Source organism: Vulpes lagopus, chromosome 13, assembly GCF_018345385.1.
Source record: "Vulpes lagopus strain Blue_001 chromosome 13, ASM1834538v1, whole genome shotgun sequence".
NCBI classification, from domain to species: domain Eukaryota; kingdom Metazoa; phylum Chordata; class Mammalia; order Carnivora; family Canidae; genus Vulpes; species Vulpes lagopus.
Genome location: NC_054836.1, coordinates 17,586,980 through 17,604,138, shown reverse-complemented (window position 1 = coordinate 17,604,138; position 17,159 = coordinate 17,586,980). Strand labels below are relative to the sequence as shown.

The following is a 17,159-nucleotide window of genomic DNA, read 5'->3' as shown; positions in this document are numbered from 1 at the left end:
GGATACCAAAATCATAACTTGTAAATGGAAAAAAGTAGTAATTTAAGCAAAAGACAGTTCTTTTTTTTTTTTGCAAAAGACAGTTCTTAAGAGACTGAATGAAAAGACAATCTACTGAGTGGGAGAAAGTATTCACAAATCACCTATTCAACAAATGAAATGCCACAAAGTGGATGAAACCTAAAGGCATTATACTGAGTTCAAGGAGCTAAGCTCAAAGGGTTACATGGTAAGAGTATCCATATCTTCTAAATCCAAAATTAAGACACTCAAGTAGAAAAATATAGAGCCTAAATGTAATACTTGAAACCATACTTGTCCTGGATTTTCTGAAAGGTGTTTAATGTACCCATAAGCAACAGTACAACTCTGAACATCAGAGTAAGCAAACTCTATCTATCCATTCATCCATCCATCTTGCTGACTATAAAAGTTACCAGTTAGACTCAATTCACCATGTTTAGGTATTTCAGCAGCCTTTTACACTAATTTCTAAACAAAGTATGAAGACTTGAGAAAGGTTTTCAGAGTATGCTTTTCCCCCTTTCTAATGATTTTCTTTTTTTTTTTTTTAAATTTTTTTTTTTTAATTTATGATAGTCACACAGAGAGAGAGAGAGAGAGAGAGAGAGAGAGAGAGGGAGGCAGAGACACAGGCAGAGGGAGAAGCAGGCCCATGCACTGGGAGCCCGACGTGGGATTCGATCCCGGGTCTCCAGGATCGCGCCCTGGGCCAAAGGCAGGCGCTAAACCACTGCGCCACCCAGGGATCCCTCTAATGATTTTCTCCATTTGCAAGGAGCCCAATTGGTAAAATATTCCTGACCCTCATCTACCTCAGGGACTTTAGAAAATCTGATCTGGAGAGAAAAAAAAAACTGGATATGCTTACTGTTTTGACCTCTCAACTGGTTCAGAACTCTGGCAAGGAACAGAAATCCTTCCAAACTCAACAAGGTACCAAGCTGCTGCTGTTTTTTTTTTTTTTTTTAAATAGACTCCATGCCCAGTGTAGAGCTAACGTGCGACTCAAACTCAAACTTAGAACCCTGAGATCAAAACCTGAGCTGAGCTGAGAAGTCAGATACTTAACCAACTGAGCCACCCAGGCACCCCATCCCAAGTTTCTTAAAACATCTTTTAAGGAAGGTGAAAATCATTGATTCTCATGAAAATCAAACTTGCAAAAATGACTGCAAAACTGCACTATATATACATTAAAACTATAAAAACAAAATGCTAATCGATGGATTAATTTTGCTCTTCTTTGAAGAAATGCAATTTACAGATGTACTGTTTATAGAGTTAAATTTAAGATAATGCTGTTAATGGACATATTTAATAAGAGCTTGAATAATACATGTGCAGAAGCAGACTGAAAAAAAAAAAGCCAGAAGTAACTATAAGAAGATCTCATGGAAGAAAACTTGTCCCATGGTTTATGTACCTTATATCATTTAAGCTGTACAACAATTCCACCTACATTTTACAGTAAAGAAACACAAGCTTTGAGAGTTAAATTATTTTGGAAAGGCCTTCTGGTATATTTAGAAAATTCTGCAAACTTCAGTTTGAACCCTGGCAGTAACATTTGCTAGCTTATTAGCTACTCAAAAGTTTTGAGACTTTTTCCTAATATGTAAAAGTAGATAATTAAGCCTCTATTGCTGGACTTTTATAAAATAGGACAAAAATACATAAAATATATTCAATATTTGCTTAATAGTAGGTACTCAATGTAATGCCATCATCATTATTACTAATTCGCCTGGAATCACACAGCTGTATAACTAGTTCTCAGAACTTTTTTCCTTCTTTTAAAAATACTTAATAAGCTTATACAGAGAATATAAAACTGGAAAGAAAAGTACAGAAAATCGAAAAGTATAAAGAATAAGATAGGGCAGCCCGGGTGGTTCAGCGATTTAGCGCCTGCCTTTGGCCCAGAGCGTGATCCTGGAGTCCCAGGATGGGAGTCCCACATCAGGCTCCCTGCATAGAGCCTGCTTCTCCTGCTTGTGTGTGTGTGTCTCTCTCTCTGTGTGTCTATCATGAATAAATAAATAAAATCTTAAAAAAAAAAAAAAAGAATAAGATAAAAGGATCACTATAGGGACGCCTGGGTGGCTCAGTGGTTGAGTGTCTGCCTTCGGCCCAGGGCGTGATCCTGGAGACCTGGGATCGAGTCCCATGTCAGGCTCCCTGCGTGGAGCCTGCTTCTCCCTCTCCCTCTCCTGCCTGTGTCTCTGCCTCTCTCTCTCTCTCTGTCTGTCATGAATAAATGTATTTTTTTAAAAAAAATAAAATCTAAAAAAAAAAAGATCACTATAATCCTCCAACCATGTAATAATCACTATTAACAAACTGGCAAGTTTTCTTTTATATATATATAAAGAGAGAGAGCCTTCTTTTAAGCGAAGAACTGTTCCATAGCGTATAATAAAGTTGGATTTTTTTCTTGTGTATTTAGGTTTTATCATGAGCATTTTTCATTTGATTAAATATCTCTTGAACACATAATTTGAATAATATCAAAATCTGATGGAATAATTTATTCTGTTCTCTATTGCTTTACATTAAACTGGTTCTAATGTATCCACTAAACTTATGTGTATCTTCAAACCTATGTTTCCCCCTCCTCCTCCCCCCCAAAGCTTGTCTTTTTTTTTAACACACTTTTTTTTAATTTTTATTTATTTATGATAGTCACACAGAGAAAGAGAGAGAGAGGCAGAGACACAGGCAGAGGGAGAAGCAGGTTTCATGCACAGGGAGCCCAACGTGGGATTCGATCCCAGGTCTCCAGGATCGTGCCCTGGGCCAAAGGCAGGCGCCAAACCGCTGCACCACCCAGGGATCCCCTAAAGCTCGTCTTAAGCTATGTAGCAGTATCTGTGTTCTCAGCAAAGCCTCTACTACTACATCTTGATATTCAAGTATTGGTTTGCAGCTGAAAGAAAGAATTCATTTATACTTTATATATTTTTAGTTACTGGTAGTGAATCTTAGCATTAAGATCCTACTACATTCTATTGCCATAGCAATGAAATATAATTAAGGTTCAGGACTTCCTCATGTTATTCCCTGTTTTCCAAGTCATAACCACCCCCAGTCTGAGACTGGAAATTCTCCAATATCAGAAAACAAGAAACTGAGTCCTATGTATTTGACTTAATGCTTTTAAACTGACTTTATATTCCACATATCTTAACAAAATAATGAAGGAGGCGGGCACTTGAGTAGCTCAGTGGTCGAGTGTCTGCCTTTGGCTCAGGTTGTGATCCCGGGGTCCTGGGACTGAGTCTCACATCAGGCTCCCTGCAGGGAGCCTGCTTCTCCCTCTCTCTCTGTTTTGCCTCTCTCTGTGTGTCTCTAATGAATAAATGAATAAGATCTTAAAAATAAAAAAAAGAATGAAGGACAGAATATAACAATCTTTGGCACTTAAAGGAATTTAACACCTAAAAAAGATATGAGGAGTTGAGATTTGAGCCACTTAAGCTTTCCTGCATCCTGAAGAAATGGCAATTGGATGAACATAAGTGCTGTAGTGACTCTTTCAGACTGAAAAGTTGATACATGATTCAAAACATGACCTGACAATAAGGCACAATACCTGAAATGAAAAATCAAAGTGTATGACTTCCATAAAGCAAGTACCTAAAATTCAAGTCTTGTTGAACCAATAAAAAATGTGTAAGAGAGCAAAGTGTGTCTGTGGGACCTACCTGATCCCATAAAAGGAGTTATTAAGCACTGGCAACACAAAAAAACACTAAAACCTACAAAACTCTCAGAAATCAAAAACAGGACGAAGTATTTCCAATCCAGGTTAACAAGAGGAAACAGGTATTGACTTTTCTTAAAGAATATATAAGAGGCTATGGCATAAAGTTATCAATCGTGATACAGAGTCCTGTAAAAGCAACATACATACCAAAATAGCACTATGACTGTTAGGAAATACCACATTCAAAGACAATGAATAATGCATATACTTTACAAAGGATTAAAGAATGTTTAATTATTTCCCAGGATAATACATGAACTAGGAACTACAATTTATGCAAATTGTATGTTGCAATAAAAATCAGTCAAACAGTAATTTCAAATTGAATGAGAGACATAGAATGTATCATTTTGAGAAAAGGGACCAGCAGAATAATAAGTGTTGGAAGTCAATGATTAGTAGCCTATGCTAGAAGCACATGATTACTGGGTGCATTTTTCAAAGGAAAGGCATATTCCTCTAGGCAGATAAAATAATAAATTCATGTCACAGATATTTGCTGAGCATGTACCATTTGCCAGGCATGTAGGGAAATACAGCAAAAACAAAATAAACTAAAATCTCTATTCCCATGGAGTTTACAATATATTCAGGTAAGGTGTTATAATAACAAAACCAAGAAGTGGATGGAGTTTTGGGATGATCAGGGAATATGACATTTGAATGAAACATGGCAAATAGTGAGCTGTGGAATATATAGGGAAAAGAATATTCCAGGCAGGATAAATAGCCAGTGAAAGAAGCATGCCCTATGCATTCAAGGAACAAAAAGGAGGTCAGTGTTACTGTAGTATATAGTGAAGAAGAAAAGAGTAGGTATGAAGTCAAGATAAGTAACGGGGGCAGATGGACTGTTCAGGGTCTTAATATGTCATCATAAATCACTAGGCTTTTATTCTGGTAAAGAAAATAAAAAAGGCACTAGAGGGTTTTTGGGAGAGAAATGAAAGACCTGACTTACATTTAACAGGATCACCCTGGCTGGCTGGCTGGCTAAGAAGAAAAATATGAGTGGCAGCAGGGAGATTATTTAGGAAGTGGCTGTAAGTTGTCCAAGTAAAAGTTGATGGAAGCTTGGATCTGGGCAGAGGCAGTGGTGGTAGTGAAGACCTGATCAGATTTTGGATGCACTCTGAAGATAAGGATGGAGTTTGCTGACAGACTGAAAGTGGGAGTGAGGGAGAAGAAAAAAGAATGACTCCACAGTTCTTGGCCTGTGCACCTGAAGGATGGAATTACCATTACTGAGAGGGGATGACTGCAGAAGGTAAAAGTACAAGTGGGAAGGTGGGGGATCTGTAACATGTAAAACTGAACATGTTACATTTGACAGGCCAAGGAGATGTCAGGTAGGCAGAAGGATACATAGGTATGAAGCTGGGAAGAAAGGTATGGGCTAAAGATACAGTTTGGAAGTTAACACTGTATAGACTGTATGCAATTTTAAGATATAAACCCATTGATGTTTTCTATACATATTTTCCCAATTTTAAAACATTGAGATTTTTCTTCAGCCAATTTAATGGCGGCCACTGATTGGTTATTTAGTATATACAATGTTTAAAAGGATACAAAAAACAGAAGCTAGAAATCCAATTAGAGAGAAAGAAGTATACTTAAATGACATCAAGGAGTAAGGGGTATGAATAAAGAAGGTGGTGAAAGGCATCACAGAGACTTTTAAGCTATATGAGTTTTATTTCTTCTAAAGATTTTATTTACTTATTTGAGAGAAAGAAAGCATGCGCATGAGCAGGTGGAGGGGCAGAGGGGGAAAGACAAGCTGACTTCCCGCTGAATCCCAAGCCTGATGGGGGACTATATCCTAGGACCCTGAGATTATGACCTGAGCTGAAGTCAGATGCTTGATGGACTGAACCACCCAGATGCTCCTTGGTTATATGACTTTTAAGTTACATTTGGCACACTGACATCATGGTACATACTCTATTTAAAACTGGTCCCCGACACGTAGTTGATGTTACCTAGGTTTAAGGGCACAAAATTCCAAATGAAGAGAGGTCTTTTATAAGAGAAGTTCTTTGGTAAGTAGATCTAAAGTCTGTTTTTTCCAACTCCAATCTATTATAATGCACCTATTAATCTTGTGTCCATGCAACTGTGTTTTTACCTTTTAAGAAAAGGTTTGGAATGATAGTTAATTTCCTTCATTTTATTTCCCCCATCAGAGTTCCTCATCTAAAGAATTCTGGACACAGAAAACTTATTTGAGGAACAATTTTTAAAATTTTCTCAGTGCTCTATACAATTAATACTGTTTTAGAAGCCTAAGGGAGATATAAATTAATTTCACACAAAAAATATAGGCAACATCAGCAGCACTTGGGAAATTATTAGAAATAAAAACTCTGGGCAGCCCAGATGGTTCAGTGGTTTAGTGCCGCCTTCAGCCCAGGGCCTGATCCTGGAGATCCGGGATGGAGTCCCACGTCGGACTCTCCCTGCATGGGGCCTGCTTCTCCCTCTGCCTGTGTCTCTGTCTCTCTCTCTCTGTCTGTCTCTCTCTCTGTGCGTCTCTCATGAAGAAATGAATAAAATAATAAAAAAAAAAGACGAGAAATAAAAACTCTCAGGTTCCACCCCAAATTTACTGAATCAGAAACTTGAGGTGTGGGCCAGCAATCTGCACATTAACAAGCCTAGTGATTCTGATACATGCTAAACTTTGAGAACCTCTAGCTTAGAATATTAAGGTTTCATTTTCTCAAGGAATATCCGTTGAAAAGGCTACTAAACTATAATCCTTGAGTATAAGAACCCTATTATTTTGCACTTTTGACCACCTTATGTATCATTATGTGGCATTTAATCCACATTCAAAGGTTGTGTATTCACGACCCTTAAAAAAGTCAGAAGTAACACCCCCTTCCAAGTTTCTGAAGAATGTTTTTCTTCATTCCATGACACCAAGTTCTCAGTGCGACCTCTCTTTCTTTTCTTATTCTCCCTATGCTATAGAAAAGGTAATTTTTTTTCAATCAGAGTATCATATCCTTTTACAGTAATTCTGTAGATGTCATGTCAAGTCACATTTCAGAGCAAGAAAAACCCTCAGATTACAAATGATCCTTAAACAACATGGGGGTTGGGGTGCTGGACCCTACACAGTCAAAAATCCACTTATAACTTTTGACTCCCTAAAAACATAACTAATAGCCTACTGTTAAGTGGAAGCCTTACTGATAACATAAACAGTTGATTAACATGTATTTTACGTTTTATGTATTATACACTATATTCTTACAATAAAGTAAGCTAGAGAAAAGAGAATGTTATTAAGAAAATCCTAAGGAAATCCATTTATAGCACGATACTGTATTTATTTTTTAAAAATCTGCATATAAATGGACCTGCACAATTCAGATCCATGTTGTTCAAGGGTCAACTATATTTATCCAAGTGTATCAATTTCCAAGCAAGAAAATTGAGGCCTATAGACATCACATGACAAGCATATCCTAACAGAGGTAGACAGACACCAAAGGATAACATTATCTCCAGCCATCTCTACCTGGCTTGAGTCAAAATATCTCATTCAACAGATTAAAATAAAGTAAGGCATTAGAATGATTGAAAGAGATAGGGATCCCTGGGTGGCGCAGCGGTTTAGCCCTGCCTTTGGCCCAGGGCGCGATCCTGGAGACCCGGGATCGAATCCCATGTTGGGCTCCCAGTGCATGGAGCCTGCTTCTCCCTCTGCCTGTGTCTCTGCCTCTCTCTCTCTCTGTGTGTGACTATCATAAATAAATATAAATAAAAAAAAAAAAGAAAGAAAGAGATATAGGATAATCTTTACTTTTCCAACTGCTCTCTGGAAATAAAAATAAATACATCATCAAAAACCATCATTGCTTTATGTATTTACTGGCAATAGTGATGCTCTTTTCTCATTCCATGCTGTATATACTAACTGGAAAAAAGGACCCTTAACATTAGTAAGAATGCTGTCCAGCTATCTAGTGACATGGCATGCCATGCCAGCCTTGTCCTCCACTGCCCTATCAGTTCAATACTAAATTTCCCAGAAACAAATCTCCAGACTGTTTTAGTAACTATATAGTTTAGATAATGTGGCAATTTTTCTGACCAACATTTATCTTCCTGGTTATACTCCATTCAACAGAGACTGCCTGGAGAAAAAGCCAGTGTAGTTCCTTTGATACTTTGTGTCTTAAGCTGAAAATTATTTTAATTGTACTATAATCTTATTTCACAAGGGTTTTGAGGTAACTTACAGGCAACATACAATTAAATAAGTTAAGGGGAAATCAGTGCTGTGGAGGGTAGCAGAGCCTGCCACATGGAAAAATATGAGCTTTGAAACCATGAAGATCTGCTGGGTTCAAATTTTAATTCTAGTCCTTACTTGCCCTCATTTTATAGGACTGAAACCATAATATTAGGGGGATCCCTGGGTGGCTCAGCGGTTTGGTGCCTGCCTCTGGCCCAGGGCACGATCCTGGAGTCCTGGGATCGAGTCCCGCGTCAGGCTCCCGGCATGGAGCCTGCTTCTCTCCTCCTGTGTCTCTGCCCGCCCCCCTCTCTCTGTCTATCATGAATAAATAAATAAATAAATAAATCTTTAAAAAAAAACCATAATATTAGTATACTGCCTCATATTGTTGATATATATTAAGTTTTTAATTATCTTAAAATATAAACTCCTTGAAAGTAGGAATTATGTTTTCTCTATATCTGTATTACTCAATCATACTCACATAGGTGTTTAATAAATATTTACTTAACTAATATGGTATAGATTTTATTATTTTTTTAAGGTAAGTTCTATGCCCAACATGGGATTCAAACTCACCACTCAAGATCAATAGTTACATGCTCCACCCACTGAGCCAGCTAGGCGGTCCTAATACGGAATAGATTGTAATGTATCAGATAAACTTCCTACCTAATAGATACCCTTGCTTCCAGGCCCAACTACAACTATCTTACCTTTATCAAAAGACAAATTTGATCTTGTTCAATTCCATTTAAAAACCTTCCCAAGGCTTCCAGCCCTAAGGAATTAAAGAAAAGTCCCTGCCCAAACCAGAATTTATTTCATCCCAGCCTATTTCTTATAACTCAGACCTACTTCTGAATTACTAAAGCTCATGGAATACTCTTCCTATACCCCTAATAAGCTCCTCCTTAATAGGCTAACTCCTGCAAGTCATTCAACTCTCAACTCAAGAGCCATTTTCTCCATCAAGTTCCCTGATCATAGCTCCTCAACCCTCAACTAACATAGTTAGATGTCCTGCTTCCTGAGTTAATACACTCAATTTACCATGTAATATCATAATGAAATGTTTAATCTGCTTCTCCAATTATCTGGTATACTTTCTGTAAACAAGGGTCACATCATATAGAGTTTTATATCCACTGTTTACCATAGTTATTAGCACATAAAACACCCTTAACATTACTTATTGAACATAAGGATAAAGTCTGGTTTTTAAAATCATTAGTTTCCAATTTGAGAATATAATCATGTTTATTTTCCTGTGTACCTACCTGCAAAGAACTCCAAAAAAACCCTCAAAGCGTCCTAACAGGTTAAAAGAAAGATTCTGGGGCCTTATTCTACACATGCATTTATTATAACACAGAAAGCAAAATCAGTATTATTATTTTCAAAGAACAGAGAAAATATTTCAAGGGAACTTGCTATTTTGGGGGATCTGCTTTGTCTTGGCCTCATCATCTCCCAGAGGTTATAGTCATCAAACTGGATTTGATCCTCAATTAACACAAGCAGAGCAATGAATGATGAAAGAAGAAACAGAAGGAAGTTGCTTCTCAGCCTGAATGCCATCTGGGACCAAAAGTTGACAAGCACCTGCTACAGATCACTGAAAGAAAGACAAATGAGCCTGAATTCTAGATAGCATTGTGAAAGCATCATAACAGCTCTTAATGGCCTATCTCTAATTTCTCATTACTTAAGAAAAATGATACTAATTTGTTTATGCTACTTTTTTTTTTTAATTTCTGGGGCAACTAAACATGATTCCTGATTGATAGCAAAGACAATACAAAGAAGAAAATTTAGGAAAATGTTTATATTACTTGAGACAGCAGAGAGATATTCTCAAGACAGGAACAAGTAGAAGCCACAGAGAAAAAGAGACACAAATGACTATATGATATGCCCCCCCCCCAAAAAAAGATGACAAATGATGCCATAAACTAAGACAAAAAAAAAGACTGACAAACTTATTTGCAAACATAAAAGATTACATTGATAACATATCAAAGAAAACTAAAACATTGATAAGGTAAAAAATCCAAAGGAAAAAATGAGTAAAGATATGAATGAGCAATTCACAGAACTGAAAAACCAAAAGGATCAACTAATATATCAAAAGATGTCCAGTTTCACAAAGTTAATGAAATGTAGAATTAAGCACCACAAGAAACTTTTTACTTATTTTATTTCCCAAAAAAATCAGTGATAGTTTGTGGGGGAAATACCCTCAAACACTAATGATGGCAAGAAAAATTTTATCAGCATTTCTGAAAATATAATCTGGCATTATTTATTAAAATTAAAATGGCATGTACTATATCCAAGATATTCATTGCAATATTGTTCATAATAGACTAGAGACAACCTAGCTGTCCAAAAGGAACACAAACATGGTTTCAGCGATCTATTGCTACACCCCAAACTTAATGCCTCAAAACAATTACATCATTTCTCACAATTACGTAGGCTGGCTGGGCAGGGTTTTTTTTTTTTTCCCCCTAGTTTTTTTTTTTCTAGTTTTACCTCTGGTTCTTCTGTGGGTACACTCAGCTAAAGAGTGAGCTGGACCAGCAGATCCAAGAGTGTCTATTTTCATGTCTGTTGGGAGATGCTGTCCACTGGGGAGTCCTGGTTCATTTCCAAGAGCCCTGCCATCTTACTATAGACTAGACCAGCTTCCTTACATGACAATTGCAGGAAATCATCCCTTGAAGGTCTCTTAAGGACAAAGCTCCAGATCTCATACATCACTTCCACCATATTCATCAGTCAAAACAAATCACAGGGTCAACCAAGACTCAAAAGATGGAGACATATATTCTGCCTCTAGAGAGAAGCAACAAAGCCACATTGCAAAGGGGAATGAATACCAGGATGGAAGGAATTTATGATTGTTAATCATTCACAGGTAGGTAGGGGTATATGTATGTGTGTGTGTGTGTGTGTGTGTGTGTGTGTGTGTGCCTGGATGTACACATACACAACGAAATACTATATAGTCATTAAAAAACAAAGTGTAGAACATTTAATATAGGATGCTATCATTTTTATGTGGGGGAAATTATGTATACATTTCATCATATATTTGTGTGCTTATAAATCCTGGAAATATGCTTAAAAATTAACTAATGAAATACTGGGCTATGCGAAGTAGTCTGCATGCTGGCTGAGGATAAAGGGCACTGAGGGCATGTTAGGAAGGCCAGAAGAGCTGTGAGCCAACTAGCCGGAGGCAAGGATAATGGGTGTTGGGTGGAGATGCACTGGTGCAGACAGTTGTCGGCCCACTCAGGGGTTATAGATCCACAAAAAGGCACAGGTCAGTAGGCCCAGCACTCAATCGCTAGGGTGGTAGAAGATGGTCTACATGGCAGGGAGAATGGTAACACACTGAGTAATTAAGTCAAACAACTGGGCAAATGATAATTACACTGAGGCTAATGTGAAGCCAAGTTTTCTACTGCCAGAGAAGGCATTTATAAGTGTGGAAAGGAAGAAAGCTAGAAAGAACCCTGGAGTATTACACTGAAATTGAATGTAGAGGGACAAACTTATGCTTTAATAATATACACACCTAGGTACAGAAATAATTATGAACATACATGTGTTTATTATATATGTGTGTGTATACAAACCATACTCATAGTCATACATTTCCTAGTTCCTGTAAGTAATGACACCCCAGTAGCAATGAGCCCACTAAACCCCTAAATCTTTGTTTTTAAATACCATCTTTTACAAAAACAAACAACAATAACAAAGACCAAATAGGATTCCTTGGAGAAATGGCTGATTCCAGGGCTAGACCAGGCAAAGTACAGAATGAACAAGGAACAGCATGTTCTGCCAGAAACGCACAATGAATGAGATGGGAGCATGATAAATAGGCATAGGAGCCAGCTTGAAGGGGCTCCCACAGGCTAAATCAGGAACAATTTAAACAGCAAAATGAGTAATAATAGTAACAAATGACAACAAATTAAATAAAATAGAAATCTATGAGTTCTTACTGATTTAATAAACAAATAATTAAATGAGGGAGAAAGGAAAGTTCCACTTTATGATAAAATCCCAACTAACACAAGGAGAAGGAATGAGAAAGTAATATCATTTGGCAATTATCATAGAAGTGGTTAAGGGGAGCGTCTTCACTGATACCCACATTAAGGCTAGTGACTAGAAACGTTTGACAAGAAACAAGATCCTGGCCTAATTTTGGAATATCTCTCTACAAATACTCATCAAGTACAAAAGGATTACCAATATGATCAAGGTTTTAATCCCCAGCAGTGGCAAGGCTGACATCATATGCCTCTGGATGCAAAGTACTAAGAAGGGCACAGATCTATTTCTGTGGTATTCCTGCCAGGAATGCATGAACTGATTGGAGTCATGAGGAAATATTACACGAAGCTAGGTTCAGGGTCATCCTACAGAATGAAGGGCCTTGTACTTTCTAAAACTGTCAAGGACATGAAAGATAGGGAAAAATGATGCTGAAGAAGTCTGAAGAAACATGATGACTAAACACAAAATGTATTCCTGCACAGAATCCTGGGTCATAAAAGAAAGAGAGGCTGCTCCAATTGTCGATGAAATATGAACAGGTTCTTTGGACTAGACAGTAGTGTTGTATGAATGCTTATTTTCTGATTTAGAGGGTTATATGTCAGTTATATTAGAGAGTGCCTTGCTTTTGAAAAACAGACACTAGTGTTTACAGGTAATGATACACTGTGTCTGCTGCTTGCTCCAAAAGGTTCAGAAAAAGACTGTAATAATGGGTATGTATGCATGTATTTTTATGCACATATACACACATATATGTAATGTATGTATGGAAACAGAGAGAAAGCAGGCAATACAAGAAATGCAGTAAAATATTAACAATGGTGAAATCTGAGGGAAGTGGGTTAAGAGTTCTTTGCCCTGTTCTGGCATCTTTCCGTAAGTCAGAGAAAGTCATCTTTTCTGTAAATCATCTTTTCTGCCTGAGGCCAGGAAATAGAATAAAAACCCTGGCTTAATATGTTTATTTATATCCTTTTCTTTACAATACTCTGAGGGGATAGATTAAGAAGGAGGACAATGTTTTTATGCTTATTTGGAGAAATAGTTTTAAATGAATTTCTTTTTTAACTTCATGGATTTTCAATAGGCATATTACAGTTCAATGAGGAAAGGAATCTTGACTTACTCATTTTTATGGTCCTAGCACCTAACACATTTGTAATTTAGTCATTGTTATGTACCTTACCAGGAATTCCCAATATTGTTCCAATCAAAACTAGTGACCTGAGTATTAAGAATTCTGCCTCATGGGAAGGAAAAAACTGTCTATGTCAAGTTATAATATGTCTAAGGGCAGGAAAACATCAAGGATTACCTTTCTTAGGAACTTGAAGGAGGAATAATTATCTGTTCCAAAAACAGAAGAGTGTATAACCAGTAGCAGAAGCCTTGACCTAAAGAATGGCAAACTGTTGAGGGTTTATGGTAAAAACAAAACAAACAACAAAAGTAGAATAAAATGTTTAGAATACAAATGAAGTTCTCGGAGAAAAGACGAGACAGAAGATCATTTTTTTTTAAATGTGAGGCTCTGAAAAATGATTAGATTGAACTATATTAAATTGCTGATAAAGCATATATCCTAATAGATAAAAACAAGATCATTTTAAAATCTGAAGGAATACATTTTCACTGCAGAAACCAAAACTCTCCAAGATATTAGACAGTTATCAGAATTAAACTCAAAAGATTACATATAGCTCCAACATCATACCTTTCCTGGAGAATACACACATTTTTAAGTACATTTTATAAGCTGCTGGTCCCACTGTTGAACTAGAAGAAAAAAAAGTTCTAGGTGCCTGGAGATCTATATTACAATTAACCATAAGGAACTTCAGAATTGTCTTTTCTAGGGATCCCTGGGTGGTGCAGCGGTTTGGCGCCTGCCTTTGGCCCAGGGCGCAATCCTGGAGACCCGGGATCGAATCCCACGTCGGGCTCCCTGTGCATGGAGCCTGCTTCTCCCTCTGCCTATGTCTCTGCCTCTCTCTCTCTCTCTCTCACTGTGTGCCTATCATAAATAAAAAAAAAAAAAAAAAAAAAAAGAATTGTCTTTTCTAAAGTATCAATAACTACTGAATATTACATTGATAGTATATAATTTGCTTTAGAAAATAAACAATATTAATACCTTATGAAATAAGAATTTATTCAAAGCATTAGTAGAGGATTAAAAATTGTTATTACATATTACAACTTCTTTTTCTTACATAAGAATCTTAAGGTTGAATCTTTTCTCATATATTATGAGTAAAACAACATTCAATATTACTATAGATAATAATCTGTATGGTTTTTAAGTGGAGATAAAATACTTTTTTAGAACCAGTGTAAGAACTGAATGAAATTATGTATATAAAGCATTTAGCATGGTAGTTAGTATAAGTTAAGCACTCAATAAATGGCATTTAGTGTATTTATTCTTATAGAAGGATATGAAACAACCCCAAAGTACAGCAAAGTGACTTCAAAACCTATTAGAGATGTCTGTAAAAGCAGATGGATAGAATCACAGTCAAATATCTAGACTGGCAAATTCAATGAGGAAAGGAATCCTAATGTATTTATACTTGTAGTCCCAGAATCAAACATAGTGCCTGGCACCTACAGCAGGCATTCAATAAAGGTTTACTGAAATGAAGTGAGTATAAAAGTAAGTTACCTGCAAAAGAAAAAAAAAGATAGTCTGAGATTGTCTGAAAAATAAACTTAAGAGTCCAAAAATTGTTATTCCCTAAGCAAATCACTGAGAAAGGAAATAAGATATATAAGCATTTTTTAAAACAATTCATAGGGACCCCTGGGTGGCTCAGAGGTTGAGTGTTTGCCTAGGGCCCAGGGCATGATCCTCGAGTCCCAGGACTGAGTCCCGCATCGGGCTCCCTGCATGAAGCCTGCTTCTCTCTCTGCCTGTGTTTCTGTCTCTGTGTCTCTCATGAATAAATAAATAAAAGTTTAAAAAAATAAAATAAATAAAAAATAAAACAATTCATAGAAACTCCTCTCAGACTGGTTTTTAAAATAATGATTGAGCCACTTTCAAATCTATATTGGCAAATGTGTCACATATAAAGTCTAATATCACAGAAAAGTATTTTTAAATTTCATCTAAATAAATGTTGTGTCCATCCTCAATGAAGGAAAAAGTACCCAGAGCATTGAGGAATCTTTTCTAACTTCCATTCTAGGAGACTAAGATATGCTTAATTCAAGTTCTTCCATCTATTTATATATGAAAGCTTGAACTTTTACTTACAAGTACATTGTAAAGACACAGGTTTCACTTTCACAAGTTCAACTGCACACTCCAGAAAAGGAAGAAAGAAAGAAAATCAACTCTCAAAAGTGGGCAGTGCAATAGGAGTACAAAAGTAACCAAAAAAACTTTTGTCTCAGCAGCCACTGTTAGAACTCACCGTTATGGCATAATCTGCATGGTTTGGGGACATTTTCATATTGAAAACTCAAAATTCCCAGTGCAGTCGGCAAAGGAAAAAGTGTAACGTGAAATACAGTGCTATCTTCCTCACCCTACTTCCAAAGATAACAGGGTTCAATAGACTTAAAAAAAAAAAAAAGACTTTTCTAAGTTACAGCCCATCACCTCACCCATATTTGGAAACTCATCAATTTTACGAAAAGCAACACCTTTAATAACATACTCAACTCTGAACATTGCTTGGCTTCGGAAACAAACCAGTAAAGTATACTTCCAGACAGACAGCTGGAGCTACATCTCCTGAACCTACTTAAACTAAAATCTGTGAACAATATAAAGTTACAAATCAAATAGCCCCAAAATAAGTGCTAAAAGAAGGGTTTGAAAACAACCACAAGAATCATTAAACACATCTACCTTTCTTAACACAATGACTACGTTTCAGGAAAAAACAAAACAAAACAAAAAAACCAACGCTACCAGTTTACATTACAGAACAGTTTACAGAATGGTTAACAAAGAACCTGCAATACACAGAGTAAAATTATTCTTAAATTATTATTCGCTTCCTATAGAGCCCTGGAAAGTGTCATAAGTAACAAGATGTGTAACAGCTATTGTTCAGTCACAGAAAGCATTACAATTATTTTTAAATCTAACTTCTGGAAAGTTCTGCAGTGGTAGTTCAAAAAGCAAACTACACTCAAAGAGGAAAAAATGCCTCGCCCGAAATCTGAAAATACACACTGGATATTCACAGTTAATTTCTTTTTTAAACTAAGAAGCAGTAAAGTCATAGACACAAAAGTGTGTAACATCTGCTGGTAGCTGATCCAAATCTGTTAAAAAAAAAAAAAGATCTCTCTGAAATTAACGACTAAAAATATTATCTTACCAAAAACAATCTGATATGATCTTTAAAAATCATGTGTTTTTTAACCCCTGACAATGCAAAACTTTCCAATATAAATTTTTCCACATCACACACATGCACACACTCTGTAAATTTACATTTACTAAATGTAAATCCAAAACACTAAAAATTTAAAGGCATAAAAACGTACTGGAAACATGAGGCTTTTGTTTTACATTCATTTCCTTAGATCTACTAGCATAGATAGCTTTTCTGGAAAGGGTCTTCATTCCAAAGAAAATTGTTTACTATGTCAATTCCGTGTGAATAGATTTTGTGAGACTAATTCCTAAAACCTCCTCAGGAGATGCTTAATTAAGGCTCTAGTTCCAATTTCCTGCGACTCAAACGGCGACGTACAGAAAAGAGCTTACACACAATCAAGAAGGGAGAGGAATGCAGGTCCAGGGAGCGACCCACTCTTTTGTTTTGGTGGCAGACGCTGCAAAAATAAAGGTCCATCGGAGCTGTCTGCACCTATCCCCACCCATCACATCCCTGCAGAGCACTTTCACCCATCCGCTCAAGACCCTCTAGTCCACGAGATTCGCCGAACCCGTGGCTTTCCACGTCCCAAAGGACGGGCCGGGGGGAGGTTGCCAGGTCTGGGATACAGAGAGAAAAAGAGGGAGGACACAGGATCTTTGAGGACAGAGGGACAAGGAGATGCATC

The 17,159-nt window shown here is 36.9% G+C and overlaps 1 protein-coding gene across 3 annotated transcripts in view; it reads right to left on the bottom strand.

The window, feature by feature from the left end:
• Positions 1-17,159, bottom strand: part of ANKIB1 (ankyrin repeat and IBR domain containing 1) — a 141,715-nt gene that overhangs the window by 123,812 nt on the left and 744 nt on the right. The window contains exon 1 of one of the 3 annotated variants that reach the window (XM_041728311.1): positions 13,447-13,465. The exons of the other annotated variants lie outside the window; for them this stretch is intronic. The gene's annotated coding sequence lies outside the window, so the exon portion shown is untranslated. Of the gene's footprint in view, positions 1-13,446; positions 13,466-17,159 lie in introns of those variants that run through there. 3 annotated transcript variants of the gene reach the window in all.